Source organism: Siniperca chuatsi, linkage group LG5, assembly GCF_020085105.1.
Source record: "Siniperca chuatsi isolate FFG_IHB_CAS linkage group LG5, ASM2008510v1, whole genome shotgun sequence".
Taxonomy (NCBI): domain Eukaryota; kingdom Metazoa; phylum Chordata; class Actinopteri; order Centrarchiformes; family Sinipercidae; genus Siniperca; species Siniperca chuatsi.
The window spans coordinates 11,654,511-11,673,498 of NC_058046.1; positions in this window are offsets into that span (position 1 = coordinate 11,654,511).

Genomic DNA, 18,988 nt, shown 5'->3' on the forward strand with positions numbered 1-18,988 from the left:
TTCCACACCGACACCCACCTCAGGGACCAGCTCAGAAGGCTCACTCAGTGGGGGAGAGGAAGCTGGCGTAAAGTAGTCACACATAGAGAGAAAAAATGTTAAAGGTGGGGGATGGGTTGCTTTAGGGGAGCTGTGCAGGGGGTAGCTCAACGTACAGCACAGAAAATACTCAGCACATTGCAGCTACTCACAATCACATGCATGTGCATTTTACAAGCCAAGGAGATTGATGCATTCGCCATTTCACACATGGACACTGTCTTTATTTGTATTCTTTGAGTGGATGGTGAAAAGATAAGCGTACATTCTCTGAGTCTGATGACGCAGGGAGCTATCATCAAAGAGAATGTCAACACACAGAGTGGTAAATGGTTGATAAGGTTCCCCTAATTCATAAGCAATGCTGTCTATAAATTTAGAACAGTACAGGTGTACGCATGCCTAAGATTCTGATGTACTATAAACAGAGCAGTGATTTTAAATGATCCCAGAGGGCAGACTGAAAATATGAAGGTACAGGAAGTAGTTCTTTACTGGAACAGAGAGTAGTGGAATTAAAACAAGGCATGTGGTGAAGATAATAAGGCCTTGGAAGTATTTTACACCAGAAATGAGGTGAAATGTCAACAGAGCTTATGGTCTAGAGGGAGTTGATAACAGTACAGAGATAAGAATAGAGTGCAACAGCAGATACTGTGATTGAAGTAATCTCTGGCACACACTCCGTCTGTGTGTGTGTGTGTGTGTGTGTGTGTGTGTGTGTGAGAGAGAGAGAATGATCTTTCATGTGCTTTTTGCAGTGAGATCACAAGGTAGTGGCAGTGTCTGTGTCAAGGCTGAGTAAGACACCCTAAGGGAAGGGCTTTTCAGCAGCATGGCTGAAAGGAGGAAGCTCGACACAGAATAAAATCCTTGTCAATTACTCCCCATCTCTGAGTCCCCCCCCCCAACTGCTCCGGTGTCAGCTAGGCAAATGTTAGACTTTAATCACACAATTGGGCAGTGCTTGTATCAAGTCAAGAATCCAGATTTGCCCTTGGAGAAATTCTGGTGTTTGGACTGAGAAAGCACAGTAATTTTAGCTTTGTAGAGAGTGAAATGAAGTTGAGTGAATCTCTTTCCTCAAAGCTAAGCCTCTACACTGTGCTGCGTCATGGACATCTATCTTCTCTGTGTTTTGAGGCAACATAGTGAGACTTAGTGGGGGCATTCAGAGTTTAGTTCCCTACTCAGTACTCAGCCGTGCCTGTCAGCAAACAGACAACCTGATTGCAACTCTCTGTCAAAAAAGCAGAAGGAGTCTCCAGGCAGGCAGCTGGAGCTCTCCTGTGACTTGCAGCAGCCCAAGACTCAGACCCAAACAGGACAATGGAAGGAAGACTGAGCTATTTTTAAGCTGTTCTGCTGCTACACAGACTTGATAGTTCTACTCCCATCTCTAGGTGCCTCTACAATGTTGCTGCTCCCTGCAGATTAGTCGCATATACCTTTTTTTTGCCACATAGCACACAAGAGACAAAGAACTCAAAACACGATATACACGCTTCTGATGGCTCAAGTGAAACGCAGATGTTACTGGGCTGTCATACAGACTGCAAATTAAATATCAAATATTCTACTCAAACTGGTCTAAAAAACAGGGATTTTTGTTGTATCATTTCTCAGAGGTAATGAAACAGAATCACATTAATAGAAATAGTCTTATAATAAAGATATAGAAATTTTTTGGCCACTCTGGGACAGTGGAGACAAGCTGTAACACTGGTATATTGTCGCCTCTTACTGTAAGTTGATATGGTGAACTAGTTAGCATCCAATTGCGTATTTACACATTCAACAGATATGGAGCACCATTAGCATTCATTTGAATTTGTGTGTCTGGCCACCAGGAGAATGTAAGTGCAATATTCACTCTCCCTTAAGCTCTGTTTTTGGTCTCTACCAGTTCCTGAGCTAAATATCTGCCTCTTAAACTGCTAAATGCTCTACTACATTCACTAACTTTGTCTGCCATGCTTGGTGCTTGGCAGGTAGTGTACAGTGGGTTTTTAGGGCTTTTTTGGGAAACAACTGCCTGTTATGAGAGTGGTGAGAGTGGATCCAAACAGTAAAGTTGTTGGCGAGGAAACCAAAACGATGCGCCGAAAGATGCTATATAGCTCCATAGAGCTGAGGGGAACTGGACACAAAGTACAGATTAGGCTGATGGGAATGTTTGGCAGGTATTTAGTCATAAAATAAAGTATTGGGGAAATGGAATATCTGTACAAAAATCCATCCAATAGTTAGTAGTAGTCTAGACCAAAGTGGTGGACAGACATTGCCATGCAATCATCTCGGTTAGATTATTGTTATTCATTGCATTCAGGATTAAGCCAAAAAACGATCTTCAGATGGTACAAGATGCAGCCGCTCGGCTTTTAACAAGCACTAGAAGACAAGATCGTATCAGCCCTGTTTTAGCGTCTCTTCATTGGTTACCAGTAAATTGATTTTAAGATTTTACTGATTACCTTAAAAGCACTTCATGGTTTGCCTCCCAGTTACATTGCCGAATTGCTGCTCCCCTATGAGTCAGAGCGCAGCCTCAGATCCTCGGCCAGGGCTCTGTTGAGTGTTCCCGAGTCCCAGCTCAAAACTAAACTTTTGCAGTCAGGGCCCCTCAGCTCTGGAACACCCTGCCTGAGGATCTGAGACTTGCAGAATCAGTGACATCTATTAAATCACTTCTCAAAGCTCAATCTTTTTAGAAAAGCTTTTTATTAATGCTAGCACACTGTTTTATTTCTAACATCTTTTATCTGTTTTATTTTATTTATTTTTTTATCTTATATTATTGTTGAGTATTTTATTCCATTTTATTTTTGCATTATTTTAATTTTAATCTTGGTTCAACCATGTAAAGCACTTATTATTGTAAGACGGTGTAGTCCCTCATTCGTCCAGGAGTGTTCTAACGTAGAAAAGGTTTCAGTCGTAGTCATCTGGACACTGTTTTCAGAATCAAGACGTTTCGGCTCCCATCCGGAAGTCATTCTCAATTGTGAAATGATTGTGAAAAACCGTCCAATTTTTTCACAATTGAGAATGACTTCCGGATGGGAGCCGAAACGTCTTGATTCTGAAAACAGTGTCCAGATGACTACGACTGAAACCACTTATTATTTTATTTATTATTATTATTATTATTATTATTATTATTATTATTATTATTATTATTATTATTATTATTATTATTATTATCCATACAGCCATGCTGCTAGCTACAAATATTAATAGCTGCTTTAATGATAGAAGAGATATTGTGTATCAGCATGTTTCACATTTCACATTACATACTACATACTGACATATGGTACAATATAAAAAGACATCATATACATTACAATAGGATAGTCCACACTTTGGACAGAATAGATAGACACATATCACTCTAAATATGCAAATGAAACACTTCACTAGAAATACATTTCTGTGTCCCTTTCCAAAATCATCAGAAAAAAACACAAAGGAGCATGTTGCTGTATACGTCCTTGAGGACGAGGGAGGTATCCTATTCAGCAGCTTCTGTCTGGCTTTGCTGACACCAAGGTCAAAATGTACATAGCCCTGCTCAGGAAGGAGGTAAAATAGTCCATCAAACGAGCAGTGAACCAAGTGCCTGCATCCTGGAAAGCGTTGATGCAGGAATACAGGGTCCTCTGAGAATTGAGGCCGCTCTGTAGCATCTACAATGCTCCCTGAGCATTTGCAATGTATGCTCCTTTTTCCACCTGACCTGGCCTTCTGTCCTCTAGCACAGGGGCAACAACACTGGAGGTGTGTTTTCAGAAACGTCTTTTGTCATGCTCTTGTGAATACTCCGAAAATTCCTAGCCTATTAATAGATGATATAATTCACTACGTGTGCCACAGATTTATGTGAAATAAACCACCACAGCTGTCAGATGGTGTTCACGTGAGAATAATCAAAACCTCATTCTGACAGTATGTCAATTCCTGTAAAACTGTGTGTTCTTCAGTGCGACAACACACATCAGAGGCTGGAGTGCATTACGGTTGACTACAAGAGAAAAAAAATAAAGGCAGTGGAAAGAGATCAGTGGTCATTGTAAGAGAGTAACAGAAGAAGAATTTAGCCTTTGACTGCCAAAGCTAGTGAGTCACATCCGATCTGAGAGATTCTTGTCAGATGTGGGAGAGTGGGAGGTGTGTGTAGGCTGCAAAAATATGATATATGATATATAAGCGCTGATCCAGCCTGCGAGCGTTCTCTCTTGAACACCCAGAAATTAATCCATCCATCTTGGAAAGTCCTCAAGGCTTTTCACACTAAGAATGTGCTGTGTTAATAACAGACTTGTATAGGGTCTTTGTGTGTTTATGTCTGTAAGAGACAGAAAGGAGATTGTGAAGGAGACCAACAATATGCTGTATGTGCTGAAAGGTTTGTGTAAGATGCACATTCACAGTTTGAAATAACTCAGTGAAAGGTAAAAGGTCAAGTAATGAAAAGTATTAACATAACCATAACCATAACCATTGCACATGCCATATATTAAATGTTATGTGCATTTCTATCTCCTTCTTGCAGTTTCATCTCTTTCTTGTCATTATTTTGCTAAAAACATACACCCATCTCTTTTATTCCTCTCTATCCCATCCATTCACTGTGTCTGCTCAGAGCAACAGTCCTCAATTTGATCCTGGTAATGATTGGTGCCCAGCCAGGTGACAATAATGTGCCCATTCTACTGTGTTTCCTTCCAGGGGTCAGGGGTGCTGGGTGATTAACACACAGGATGTGACCTTTAATCCACTAGCAGCTCCTCACAGCATTAATCTCCCACAGCCAGCATTCAGCTCTGATAATGGCACGTTAATTAATGACACTCTTTTGAGGTGGCGTCAGCCGGCAGTGGAAGCTCCAAGAACTGGTTAACACTTCGCACATATTCTCAAGCATTCAAGTCACATCCAGAGTATCAAATACAGACACGCACACTCAAAACTCAGTCAGTGAGCACATGATTAAATGTTCCATTGTTAAGTCAGGGGACAGATTTTTTATTACATTACATCAGCTATAAAAATATTCTTTGTGTCAGTGCTGAAGAATGGCAAGATTTATATGTTATCTTATACATACCAACATAGCCATGAATGCATGTTTTAGCAGGCAAAATGTCAACCCATTCTCTCTTTCCGTTTCCTCATAACTCTCTGATAAAGCCGCTCACTCAAACGCATTCACAAACACACATGCATGATCCACCCAAAGGACTTGCATGGTCCCGGCTTATACATATTTAATCAAATATTTACATTTGCTTGTTCACTATTCCCTGTTGATATTAGAAGAAGAGACAATTGGCGAGGTGAGCCAGAGTTTTGTGTACAATGGATGAGTCAGGGTGATATGGAGGAGAGGCAAAGGCCAGGCTTGTCACTGTGGAACTGTGACAGGCTTTATGGATCTCTGTGTCTCGGAGGGGAGTCTGCAGAATAGTCTGTGTGTGTTTGTTTGTGTGTGTGTGTGTGTGTGTGTGTGTGTGTGTGTGTGTCTGTGATGGGGGTGTGTGGGGTGACGAGGTGGTGGAAGCAGACTCCTAGGCACTGCCCATCCTCCGCTACTCTTTCTGTACACTTCAGTGATTTTATTGCAATGAATGTTGCTGTACACAAAATAAATATTAATTTACAAAATATTCCAAACTCAATTTACCCATTCAAACCATACTGCATTGAGCAATGTTTTGTTTTAAAACATGCGCTATATGATGCTACCTAATCAGTAATATCTGCCTTGCAGATGTACTTTGGCACAGCAGTGCTTTGAGCTAATGCTAAGGTCAGCATGCTAACATGCTCACAATGACAATGTTAACATGTTAATATTTAGCAGGTATAATGTTTACCACGTTCACCATCTTAGTTTAGTGTATTAGCATGCTAGAATTTGCGAATTAGCACTAAACACAAATACAGTTGAGCCTAATGGAAACGGCATTAGTTTTGCAGGAATTTAGTTTTAAACCAAAGTCTTGGACATATTAAAAGTTTGACCTGATGATGGCGCTAGACGAAAATGAAGGGATCACCAAAGTTATTGCAATTCATCCTGATGGCGACATAAATGTTTTCCAATTTCTTTGTCTTTGTTTTCCAATTCATAATTTGAATTGGAAAACAAAGACTTCTTCAGATACTTCAGATACAAATCTGAGATTACCTATGAAAAAAAGATAAAACCAGAAATATCTGAGGATGGCAATGCAGTGATAGATATTCTGACAGAAGCGTATAAACAGAGCAGCAAGAAAACTATTTCCAAATTATTCCAGGGTCTTCAAAAGCAGAAAGGGAATAATAAAGACACAGAAATATTACAGGAGGATTGGCGTTCAATGTGGAGAACACAGCATTCATCTAAGTTCAAAGAAGTGGAGAGAATTTGGTCGGAGACGCCCATCACTCCCATATCTTTTGGACATGTCCAAAAATTCTAAGATTTTGGGGGACAATGTGTTTAGCTTTAAGAAAGATTTTTGGATATGAAATCCCTAATGATGTTAAGGTCCTGTATATTGGTATAATAAGAGAGGATGATTATTAAAAAATACTGGTATCTGTGTAAAATACTGTTTATTGCTAGTAAAAAAGCGATCACAAAGAACTGGTACAAACCTGAGTCTCCAAGTCTCAAGCAGTGGATGGACATGGTTAAAGAAATCCTTTTTAACGGAAAGGATGACTTTCTCTCTGAGATCTAGAGGAGTATTAGAGGAGTAGTAAAATGGGAGAAATGGACTACACTACAGTGGAAAAGGACGCTGCTTTCCTGTGATTTTTTTTGTTGTTGACAGTGATGGACATTTGACACGATATATCATGATTATTTAAGATGGTTTGACCCCTCACTGAGTTCTTTGTTGTTGTTTTTTTGTTTTTTTCCCATTCTTCCTGTTTTCCTTTTTGTCTTATGGATTTAATAAAAATGTTAAAATTCATTAAATAAAATGAATTTAATGAAATGTCAACCTCATTGTGACAGAACAGGGAAAGTCAGGAGATCACCAATGTCAGTAGGATTAATCCTTTGGGGACCATGAATGTCTGTTCCAAATTTTACGGTAATCCATCAAATAGTTGCTGATATATTTCAGTCTGGACAAAAGTGGTGGAGCAACTGACCGACCAAAACACATTGCCATCCATAGAGCCACTAGTGTGGCTAAAAACATACTGTACTGTATTACTGTAGTGTGTAGCAGAAGCAAAATCTTTGAAAGCACTTTTTATACAATATTACCTATATGTCAGTACATAATATAATATAAAACAATTCCTAAAAATCTGACATATTCTGGTGTGCAGATAATCAAAATTTAGAATTGCTTGAATTAAACCAACTTAGTCTCAAAAGCTTAGAAAGGAAGGTAAGATGGAATATTTACTTAGTCTTTGCTTTGACTTCTTGTTGGTCACAATGACGCGCTCTTGTTGTAGACATGAGGAACTGAACATATGATGACGTAAGTTTATGTGAGTGGAGTGTTCATCCTCTGGGGGCCATGGATATCTGTACCACATTCAATGGCAATCCATCCAGTAGTATTTAATAATACTAATATTTAAGTCTGGACCAAGCGGTGGACCAGCCAACTGACCGCCATTTCCATCCCCAGAAAAACTAGAAAAGAGTAAATTTTAGGAGGAAAATTTGCTCGCAGCTGAAACTTTTGAAGTGGTTGAAATACTGAAAAAAGTTGAATGGACAGGTGAAATACAATTAGTGAAAGAAGTTGAAATGGCAAATGGAAATGCTGAAAAAAGTGGAAGTTTCAGTTCAGATATAAATGCTGAGTGAAGTATTTGTTAAATTAAATTGAGGGTGATAAATTGATCTGTAAGTGTAAGCTTTTGTGTGTAATCACTTTAATTGAATTGTCAGTTAAAGATTAATAGATTAAATCAGTTGAATTGTCAATGCATGAAAATAATATTTTTATTTGATCATGTAAAGTTATTTGAATTGTGTTATTTAAGTAAGTAACTAACCAACTAAGTAACTAACTAACATCTTGTTTCTTCCCAAAGGCCCTGATTAATAATGTAAAGGAAGCAGAGGACATGACATCACTGCTGCTGGACACACAACAACACTTCAGCAGCAGAAACCAGGTCAGATGCCTGTCTTTACAAAGAGCCTTTTTAAAAAACAGAATAACAGTCCAATCAGAATAAATGAGATCATTTTGAATGAAATTTCATTTAGGGATAGTATAAACATTTCACAGATGAAAGTTTGTCATGTGAACAATTTATTGATGCCACAGCATAGCATTTGTACCCTTCCAGTTACAAGGTTGACTACTGCAGCTAAGACAAAATATGATTTCCTCCTCCTCCCTCAGAGCCTCCTCTCTTCACCGCCCCCACAGTGGCTCCATTTCTCCCTCCAGTCTTTCCACTCAGTGGTTTTTGGAGGAGCCATTCTATTGGCTGGTGGCTCAGTCAGCCTGGGCCTCCCTCTGTAAGATCCTGGCCGGGGAGCTGCTCTCCTCTGAGCCCAGGCCTGGACCCCATCTGGTGTCTGGGTCTGTGGCTGAGGCCGACAGCTTCTACCAGCAGTGGATTAGAGACAGTCTGAAGGAGGCTGCTTGGACACACATGTACATGTTAACTATTACATGTATACTTTTTGTGGAAATCATCTGTTATCAAAGATTTTTTTGGCAGAAAGTGGAAACTATGTTGTATTTCAATTATTGTTCATTACGATCTTACTTTGGGCCCCAGGTTATGCTTATTGGACATGTTTTCTGACTGTATAAGGAATGAGGGGAAAACCCCACAAAAGGAACACTAAAAAGATGTAGGATTCATTTATGGCCTTCCTAAAAAACCCCAACACATTTTTAAATGTAATTTTTGAAAGAGTGGTCCTTGATTTTCGTTTCGTTTTTAACAGAAACCCTGTAAAAGATCCTTAAACATGCACTTGATGGGTACATACACAATATTGTGCTAAAAGACTGAGGCTAAAACTACATAGTGTGTGTGGTGTTTTTTCTTTTCTTTTCATAACCCCATAAAATAATGTGGAAGGAAATGCTCCTTGACATAGGAAGTAACGCAGGTTACTTCTTCTAGGTACTAAGCTAGTTAGCCAGACATGCTAACGATTGCAGGTTACATTAGAGCAGACAAATACACAGTTTAAAGTTAAAAAAAAGATTTAGACTCTGATGAAGACACAGTAGTGTCTGTTTGCACTATTAAAAGCTGTGAATTAATCAGTGTGCTCCAGTCCATTTTGTCGCCTGGAAAGAACCGTGTTTCTACACAGTTGAATCCATTTGTTATGCTTTTGCTCTTGTATTTTGGTTTTGGGAAGGATAAATAAAAGACACCACCCTCCAAACTCTTACGCGGAGTGTTGCTCTTACTACAGCCCCATGCGCACTGCTTCAAGACTTTCCAAAAAGCAGTTTTGAACTGTGTGTGATAAAGTACGAGAGGGTGAGAGAAACAGGGGTGAGGCAGACATGTCTCTGCTGTGTGCCGAGTGTATCCTCGTGTGTGACAGGTACAGAAAGTGACCAGGATCAAATGGATGTGTTTAAAGCCATCAACATCTTTAGAGAGCACATGATGATCCAGAAAAGTCTATACAAGGCTGTGTAAGAACATATCTATCCATCTATTGATTGATCTATCTGTCTATCTGATGATATATTTCAAAGAGGACAGCAGGGTGAGGCCGCTGTTGAAGGTTGGTCATACTAGTCTATGTGGCTAGCAGAGAGTCACCACACTGCAAAAATATTCATCTTAACTGGTCAATTAGTTAGATTTTTTAACATTTATATACAATTTAGTTATTGGGGTAGAAAATAATCCTTCTACATGTGGCCCCTATTTGCATAAATTCCTCCCACTCTCTATGCATTAGAGCAGTGATTCTCAACGACAGGTCCACGACCCGGTACCGGTCATCGAAGTGTTGGCTTCCAGGCCGCAAAGATGTGATCTGACAAGAACCGATCATCCATCCACTCCGTCCATCCCTGTCCCCACCCGCCTGCCAGCACGAGCAATGAAGGTCAGAAGATTTGGAATAGCCTACATTCTGTTTTGTGTCCTCTCATATTTTTTCCTGAGCATCAAATCTGAGTATCCACCTGTCTATCAGCAGTGAAAAACCTTACTGCCCCTCCTGACCACATACTTTCATGAAGCTTTTTCTACTGAGTCAGCCACAAAAACAAACCAGACTGGATGAAACAGAAAAAAGGCTCTCTCTCTGTCTGTGGCTGATATGGCTCAGTCACGCTATGACGGATTAATTATGAATTAGCCCATATTTGTCATTGAGTGGTGAGTATTATTTTACATGATATCTAAACAAACTTGAGTTACAGCTCTATAAAGCTTTTTAGCCTCCATTAGCTTATGGCACATTGTGTGGTTCTGTCTCACAGCTCTCATCAGCATCGTTTTGAGCAGTAGAAGACAGCTCTTTTTAGCGAAAAACCTCTGTATGCTACCTACCCAGTGCCAAACAGCAGAAATCAGGCAAAATCAGTAACTAGTTGGTGAATAGAGTGGAATATTGAGCAGCAAAAGAGACAGATATTCTTCTCAAATAAAAGGAGAGAAAATATTGGACTTACATTCATCAGGTGGACTCAAAAATTATTCAAATGGGATGATATTGCTGGATGTGTAAATAAGCAATTGTTGGCTAATATGACCGTAATAACTTTATAAGCCGGGAATATGGTAGAGGCTGTGTCAGCTTGTTTTGATGTCTTTTTGCCCCCTTGTGGCCAAAAATCCATTAATGAAACTTTGAAAGGCATAATTCTGTTATTAAATAGAGGAACTGTTTGGTTTTATTAACTTTGCATTAGACTATTTACTATATTGTGATAACAATAACCTACCAGCAAAGGCGGAAAAGGTTCTATTACATGTGATAGAATTATTTTTATTATTGATTAATCCATTTTTGATTGATCGATTAATTGTTTTGTCTATCAAAAGTCAGAAAATCATGAAAAATGCACTACACGATGTCCCAGAAGCCCAAGGTGATGGCTTCAAATAGCTGGTTTTGTCTGACCAAAACCCAAACATATTTCGCTTACAATGATAAAATCTAGAGAAAAGGGAAAAGTTGGCAAGAGAGAATGCTTGGCATATTTTCTCGATTAAGGTCTTTAATGATTACTTGATTATCAAAATTGTTGCCGATTAATTTTCTGTTGATCAACTAATAGACTAATCAATTAATTGACTAATTGTTAAGGCACTAATATGATGATATGTATGTGGGTGTCAACCTGCATGTCATTGGAATGTGAGAGGAAACAAAGCACCTGGACGAAAACCCACATAGACACAGGGAGAACATGCAAACTGCACATAAAAAAGCCCTAAATAATAATAATAAAAGTACAAATATGAGTTTAAGAATGTGCAAACTAAGTAAGTCACCCCTCCCCATACTCTTCCTCTTCCTTCTTCTGTCTCCCCATCTTCTCCTTCTTTACTTTAAGCCCTTCCAACATTTAAGGGGAAAGAAGACATGACATAGTAGTACTTGTGTGTGTGTCCGTGTGTGTGTGTGATTTATGTGTCTTGTCCAGACTCAGTGGGAGCTGGGAGTGCCCCCCCCCCCCCAACAAAGCTCTCTAAAAATGTGTGTGAGAGGTTTGGGGGAGGTTCCCCTGAGAGGCAAATAGAATTAAGGAGCCAAGTCGAGTCACTGAAACTATGCTATAGCTCCTTAACTGACAGCAGGAGCACACACCCAGGCTCTCTTTCTCTTTCTCATACCTGCACATTTTTACATTACACTGCTGTATAAACTGAGAGAAGACTCGATCTGGATCATCATTTTGACCACTATTCTGGACTAAACATCCTAAGATTGTGTAATTTGCAATAAGATACACTTGCTAAGTATTGTGCCTCTAATATCACATTCTGACATAAGCAATGAATAAAGCAAACACACCCACACGCACAGTAACACCATCAGTACTTCCTCTGGCATTAATCTAACACATTTATTCTGGTCAGTCTACTTGCAGGCAGGAATCCACCAGGACATCTCATGTTGCATATCAACACTGCCATTTGTGCAGCGTGAGGCTTAAGTAGGTTAAAGGCAGGCATGCACACTCCACTTTCGTCTCCATGCCCTCCAGGCAGTAAACGATTCTGTCAGAGAGGCTGCTGCTCGTTATCGACATGCTCGCAGGCTGGAAGTTGTGGGCACCGCAGCAGCTCCCGCACATAACAATGCAGACTCTGCCTCTGCCACACAACAGCCATGGGTGATCGAGTACATTATGGATCAGCTATAATACCAAACACAGAAACCCCAAAGGCCCTCTGCAGTGAGGTGAATGTGTATTGATTTGCAAATAATACACAGGAATTTACAGTAGTAGTTACATGAGTAGGAGCTGCAGACGTGAGGATATAATGGTCATGATTGCTTGTAATTAATGCTTAATGTAGCACAGTAACTAAACAAGACCCTATGCTATGCTAGCTACTAGCCGAGCAGCTCTGTCAGGCTGCACTTAGTCACAGTAGTGCTTTAAGCAAAATGCTAATATCGGCAATAACAATGCTAACATGCTGATGTTTAGCAGGTAGGCTATAATGTTTATCATGTACAGCATCTTAGTTAGTAGCGTGTTAACATGTTAATGTTTGATAATTAGCACTAAACTCAAAATACAACTGAGGCTTATGGGAATGTCATTAGTTTTGCAGGTGTTTGGTCATAAACAAAAGTGTTGGATGAATTAAAAAGTTAGAGTTGAGTGATCACCAAAGTTATTACAATTCATCCTGAGGGGAGCATGAATGTGTCTACCAAATATCATGGTATTCCATTCAATAGTTGCCAAGACATTTAAAAAACTAAACAAAAATGTCAACCTCACTGTAGCACTAGAAGAAAAGCCAGGGAATCACCAAAATCATCAGGATACATCCTCTGGGAATCATGAATGGCTGCACAAAATTTCATGCCAATTAAACAAGTAGATATTGACTCAATGTTGTATTTCACCAGTATTTGTGGCTGGAATGTGTGTATTTGGAGCATGCATGTTGGGGGTAGCTGTACTGTATAAGTGAGGCCCCTCACGCACCCTGTGACATTTACACAGAGTGCACACTGCAAAGGGGGTTGGGGTGGTTTATGGAGCAAAGGCAGCTGACTTGTATGATCCATGTGTTGTAACTGAGATGTCTGACAGCAGGCCCCCCAGGCATACATGTGACAGTGAATCCCATTATCTCCCATCCCAACCAGCCTCCTCGTCTAACACACATGTTTCCTATCATGGTTGGCACATTCCAGACGTTGCCCAGCATTCCACAAAAAAGATCTATCATGTACCAAGCACGTTCAGACAGAACAAAGATAAACCACACTGAGGCAATCTACTTGGATCTCTATGTTTGTGTGCAGGATATAGTATGATAAAGGTAATGACATTAAGTGCACTTGTTAGCAATTCTGTACTGAACACCTAATGCCCATTGAAGCAATTTGAACCTTGTTCAAACTGTCACACTGGAGGTGGGAAAGTTCCTGGAAGAGCTGTACAGCCCAGCTGTGTCCTACTCTTTCCTAACAAGATGCACATAATTCAGATGTCCAAAATTTGACAGTACATATCACTTGTTCAACTGAATATGTATTAAAAAATAAATGGATATCAAGAACCTGGTAGGATGTAGAGAGGTATAAAGATGATACTTGTCAGCAGGCCAACCCCTAAGTTCCACCGTGGTTTGTTGGTTGTACTCAGACTATACTGTGAGTTTCTGAGTGTGGTTTTTAGCCACACTAATGGCATGGCTGTAATAATGGCAACATTGATCGGTTGGTCAGTTCACCACTTTGGTCCAGACTGAAATATCTCAACAATTTTGATTACCATGACATTCATTGTTCCCAGAGGATGAATCCTACTGACTTTGGTGATTCCCTGACTTTTCATCTAGCACCACCAGCAGGTTTTCACGTATCCTGTAAATAACTCTACATACAATTGATGAATTGGTACAAACTTTTGTACAGACATTCATAATTCCCAGAGGATATATCCTAAGGACTCTGGTGATCCCCTGACTTTTCATCTAGTGCTGATTAGCAAATGTTAGTATACTAACATGCTAAGCTAACATGGTGAACATGATAAACATTACACTTGCTAAACATCAGCATGTTAGCATCGTCATTGTGAGCATGTTAGCATGCCGATGTTAGGATTTAGCTCAAAGCACCAGTACAGCCACACAGTGAAGACCTATGGGAAGCAAACAAATTGTTTGACATCGCCTCCACCACTTCTCCCTTGTTGCTGTGGCCGTGTCAACAACGCTTGCAAGCTAACGTCAGTATTTATCAACTGTGAGAAAATGTGTGTGGAGGAGAAGATTATTATTGTAGCTTTATGGATCTCTCTTTTGTATGTCCCTTGTCTCCAAGATTATAGATACAAACAAAAACCAAGTGCTGTTTGGCACAAAGTCACATAAATTGTTGGAGAAAGTGGTAGGTTGCTTATTTACACAATGTTTGCAATGGAGCAAACTGCTCGTTAGCTTACAAACACTGACATGCCCGGCCACAGCACCAAGCCCAGAGTGGCAGAGGTGATTTCACGCGATGTCTATGCTTCCATCGGGTCTCCTTTTAATTAACGATGAAATTAAGCCATGGTGTTTAAAACAGACTTGCATTCATACATTTAACCATATGGATCAATCTTCTTAAATAAATACTGCTTTTACAAAAAGGCATGTAGAGATTTGTTGCTAAAAATTCAACACCTGCAAAACTGATTTGTCCTGTGGTACGACATGCCTGGCTCTTTACTTGTGGCTTGTTCATTTTTAGTTGTGCACAGCAATTAACATATATATAAGTATGTTATGGGGGGAATTTAAACCTGTTTTAGAGATTTTACATCGAGATGGGAGAGTGAGAGAGAGAGAGAGAGAGAGAGAGAGAGAGAGAGAGAGAGATGAGGAAGTCATGCAACAAATGTCTGGTACTGGGGACATTGGGTTCGTGCTTGGCACCTTACGTCACCCCATATTTGCATTTTTTTGCCACAATGTTAGATACCACTATTGCAGCCCACCATAAGCAATAACAAGTCCTGACTTATGAACCTACACCCACATTTTTATTTGACACACACTGACATAAATGCAGCTTATCCCATGACAAAGCTAGTGGCCATGCATGGTATGTAAACAATGACTCACCTTTAATGCCATAAACATATACAATACACTGCATGTAGACAAATGGGCTAAAGTGAGGCTAAAGCACTTTCTCAGTTCCCTCTGGACATCACGCCAGGAGCAGAAGGCTTTTTACACAATGTACATCATGAGAGGAAGAGAGGAGGAAATGGAGGTGGAGGAGGAGGAGGAAAGTCTGCAGAGCCATCCGTGGGGCGGATCAGGACAAGATCAATGGGAGTGACAGGGAGTGCAGGAGGCAGCAGGAGATTCAAAGTAGGCCAATAAATAACATCCTAGTGAGACAGCTACTGCCTCCTCCTCAGCCGCCACTGCCCCATTCGACCCCCGACCCCCCTGGCCCCGCCGACTGGGCCCCCTTGATTACTGGCCTCCGAAGGGGGGATGGAGGCCCCGGCTGCACAATACACCTCTCATACGTAGCCCTCACTCACCTCTTGCCTCCATTTGTTGGACATTCATCTTTCAGCATGTGTGTGAGTTTGTTTAGGGGGTGGGGGCTTGGTGGAATGATGGAAGGGGGTGGGGGTGTATGTGTGTGTGTGGCAGAGTGGGTGGAGCGGGACTCTTCCATGTTTTTTACATCTTCTCCCCTCTAACAGACACCCATCCCCCTAAACACCATTCTATATTCCATTTTGTCCCCCCATCCCAGACCACTAGGCTCTGCGCTGTGGTTTCACTGAGTGAGTTGGGTGGTTTAAACATTAGCCACTTTGGTTTTTGCTCTATAGCAGCCAAGAAGAAGAAAAGGAGCTTGTCTTCTCTTCAGTCTGGCTGCCATGCAGCAGCAACCGTTCTGCCTGACACCTTTAAGCCAATTTTAGTTAGTACTACACAGCCTGCACAAATAGCACTATAATGTCTTCTTCTTCTATATAAAGTCTGTGAAAATAACCCAGGTAAAATAATGATGTCATCAGGGTTAACTTGGGTATGGCTAGAGATTAAATTTTTCTTAGCCATGTTAGCAGCGTTGCTAAAAAACAACAATTTGATGGATTGCCATGACATTTTGTTGAGACATTCATGGTCCTCTGAGGATGAATCCTCCTGACTTTGGTGATCCTCTGACCTTCTTTTCCTCTATCGCCACCAGGAGGTAAAATTTTTGTTTTTTAATGAAATGTTTTGACAACTATTAGATGGATTGCCAATGTCCAATTGTCCAATACTTTCATGACCGAATCCCTGCAGAACTTATCACATTCCCATCAGCTTCAGCTGTACTTTGTATTTACTGCTAATTAGCAAATGTTAGCATGCTAACATGCTAAATTATTATACCTGCTCAAGGCACCTCTGAGCAGCCTCACAGAGCCCTAGCATGGCTGTAGACTCTTAGTATTTAAAGAAATCCTGTGCTACAAACAGGGGCCACTGAGTTTGAAAGGTCTGATGAAAGATGCTATTGAGCTGCATTATGGGAAATGTAGAATCCAGTGTTTTTGACTTGGGACTGAAATTAAGGATATCTTTGCCTCTGCTGCTTCAATTTTGCCCATCCTTGTTTTAATCTGTCAAACAGACAGATCTCACAAGCCCCCCAACTTTTTAGAAGTGCAATACTGAACTGCTGGAGTGTCGCTTTAATATGTATGTTGTAATATGACTCATTTTTCTCAGTATTAGTGGCTGTTTGCCAAATTCAGGTCATTGTTCATAAAAATCTAAAAGTACACCACAATATACAAGAAGTGACAGCCTAAGACTGTAACACATCATGAGTACTGAAGAGGAGATTATGATTTATGCTCCAACCCAGGATAGTGGATAGATTTAATTACAGTAGATGACTGAATTTGGCGTGCACCTGGAAATGAGAAACTATAACTGAGGAGTGCGATTCAGGTTGGGAGACTTGGCTTTCTTCCCTTGCCTCATTAAAGAGCATCTATCAGTGACTATTGACTTTTCATTTTATTAATTTTGTTTTGTATACAAATTTCCTTGTCTAACATATAAGTGTTGCTGACATGGTGTGTGTGTGTGTGTGTGTGTGTGTGTGATGTAGGCTACTACTCTGTTTAACTTTGTATTACGTGCCTTGTCTTTTGTTTGCCTAGTTTGTTTATTGCTGTTCTATCACTGTGTGGATGTTTTAATTGTGACTTGCCAAGGGACTGCAGATGAAAATTAGCTTTAAGCTAACTCTGGGTTAATACATCATTAACATTTATGTTAAATATTGTACATGGTCCCTTTTCAAATAAAATAAATAAATCCAAATATTTCACAAAGCACATACAAGACACAGGAGGAGGGGCTTGCGTGTTGAGGCCAGTGCTGGCAGGCAGAGCAGGGCCGCACCTCAGCCAAGGTTATCGCCAAGACTCAGAGAGAAGACAGAGATCCCCTTTGTGGTTCACAGCCACTCGCTTACATGACTGTCATACCACAAGACCTTTGCGTGGAAGATGAGAGAAGCCGAGCGTAGTGAGCTGACAGAAGCAGGGAGAGAGGAAGAGGCGAGCAGGGAAGAAAGAGAAGACGAGGAAGACAGGGAGAGAGATTCCGAGAAAATGAGTGGGAGGTGGGAGCAGAGAGTGGCAGACGTATATTATAGATCTCGGCGGTACGTTTTCGAAGTGCTGAATGACACTTCCTATCACTATGTTGAGGGAAGTGGAGCGTGTCAGCTCCAGTGCTCTCTCACCTCATTTTGAATGCAGAGCAATTACCACTGGCACACATACACCCCCATCATCCCCTACAATTCAGTGAAATCTGCCAGCAGACCTGTGACTCATCATTTAGAGTAATAGGCCTGTCCTGTATTGGCCTGAGGAGTCTGACCACTTGTAGGAGACTTAAAGAGCGCAGGCAGATGACTAAACAGAGCAAATTCATCTCGTTATAGGTGGAGGGACACCTTACCTTTCATCTGTTTAGTATGGATCAGAAAGGTAGCATCTCAGTATCATTCAAAAGCTGCTGTAGCCATTTTTGTGACTGAGGGTTAAACGCCTTGCTTTAGGCCACATCAGCAGCCTTAGGACAGCAAAGTATGAAATTTACTTTTTGCTCCTAATGCTAAATAACAGTTTATTTAGTGTGATTTATTTATTCAAAGAGAAACTGAACTGAGGCATGACTGAAAAGCTGTATTGGCTGTGTGTGCTACATAAACCATTGTTCCATCAGCCCTGTAATTTGCTCTAAAGGGGTCGCAGTGGGTTGCCATGGCAACCTTTCAGTATAGATGGCCTGTTTCTTTTCCAATAGCGGTGATCATCAGCATCATTGGAGGAACATCATTAGCAGGGAGCCCCCTGGGCTGTGTGATCAGTGCCTGGCCAGGACATTAGAGAGTGTGGAGAGAATGATAGACAGAGTATTTGGCCTTTATCATCTGCAGGGTACAGCAGGGCTGAGCCCTGACAAGACAAACCTCCAAGGGCTCCTTTGTACCTGGATGCCCCCCCCCTGCATCTGTTGCCTTCAGCCTTGCTTGTCTCTAAGGCAACAACAAAGCCCTCGCCGTGTTGATCTCTTCACTGTTGTCGTGTCAACACACGTAATTATTGAATCATTTCTGTTTCCAGAGGCTGTCATTCACAGGGCTCCTCTGCTTTCCGACATGCTTAGGGAGCTCTTGTTCACGGCTCTGTGCAAATGGAGGAAAACAGTGAAACAGCAGCCTTCATCCCTGGCTCACACATTTGACACCGTT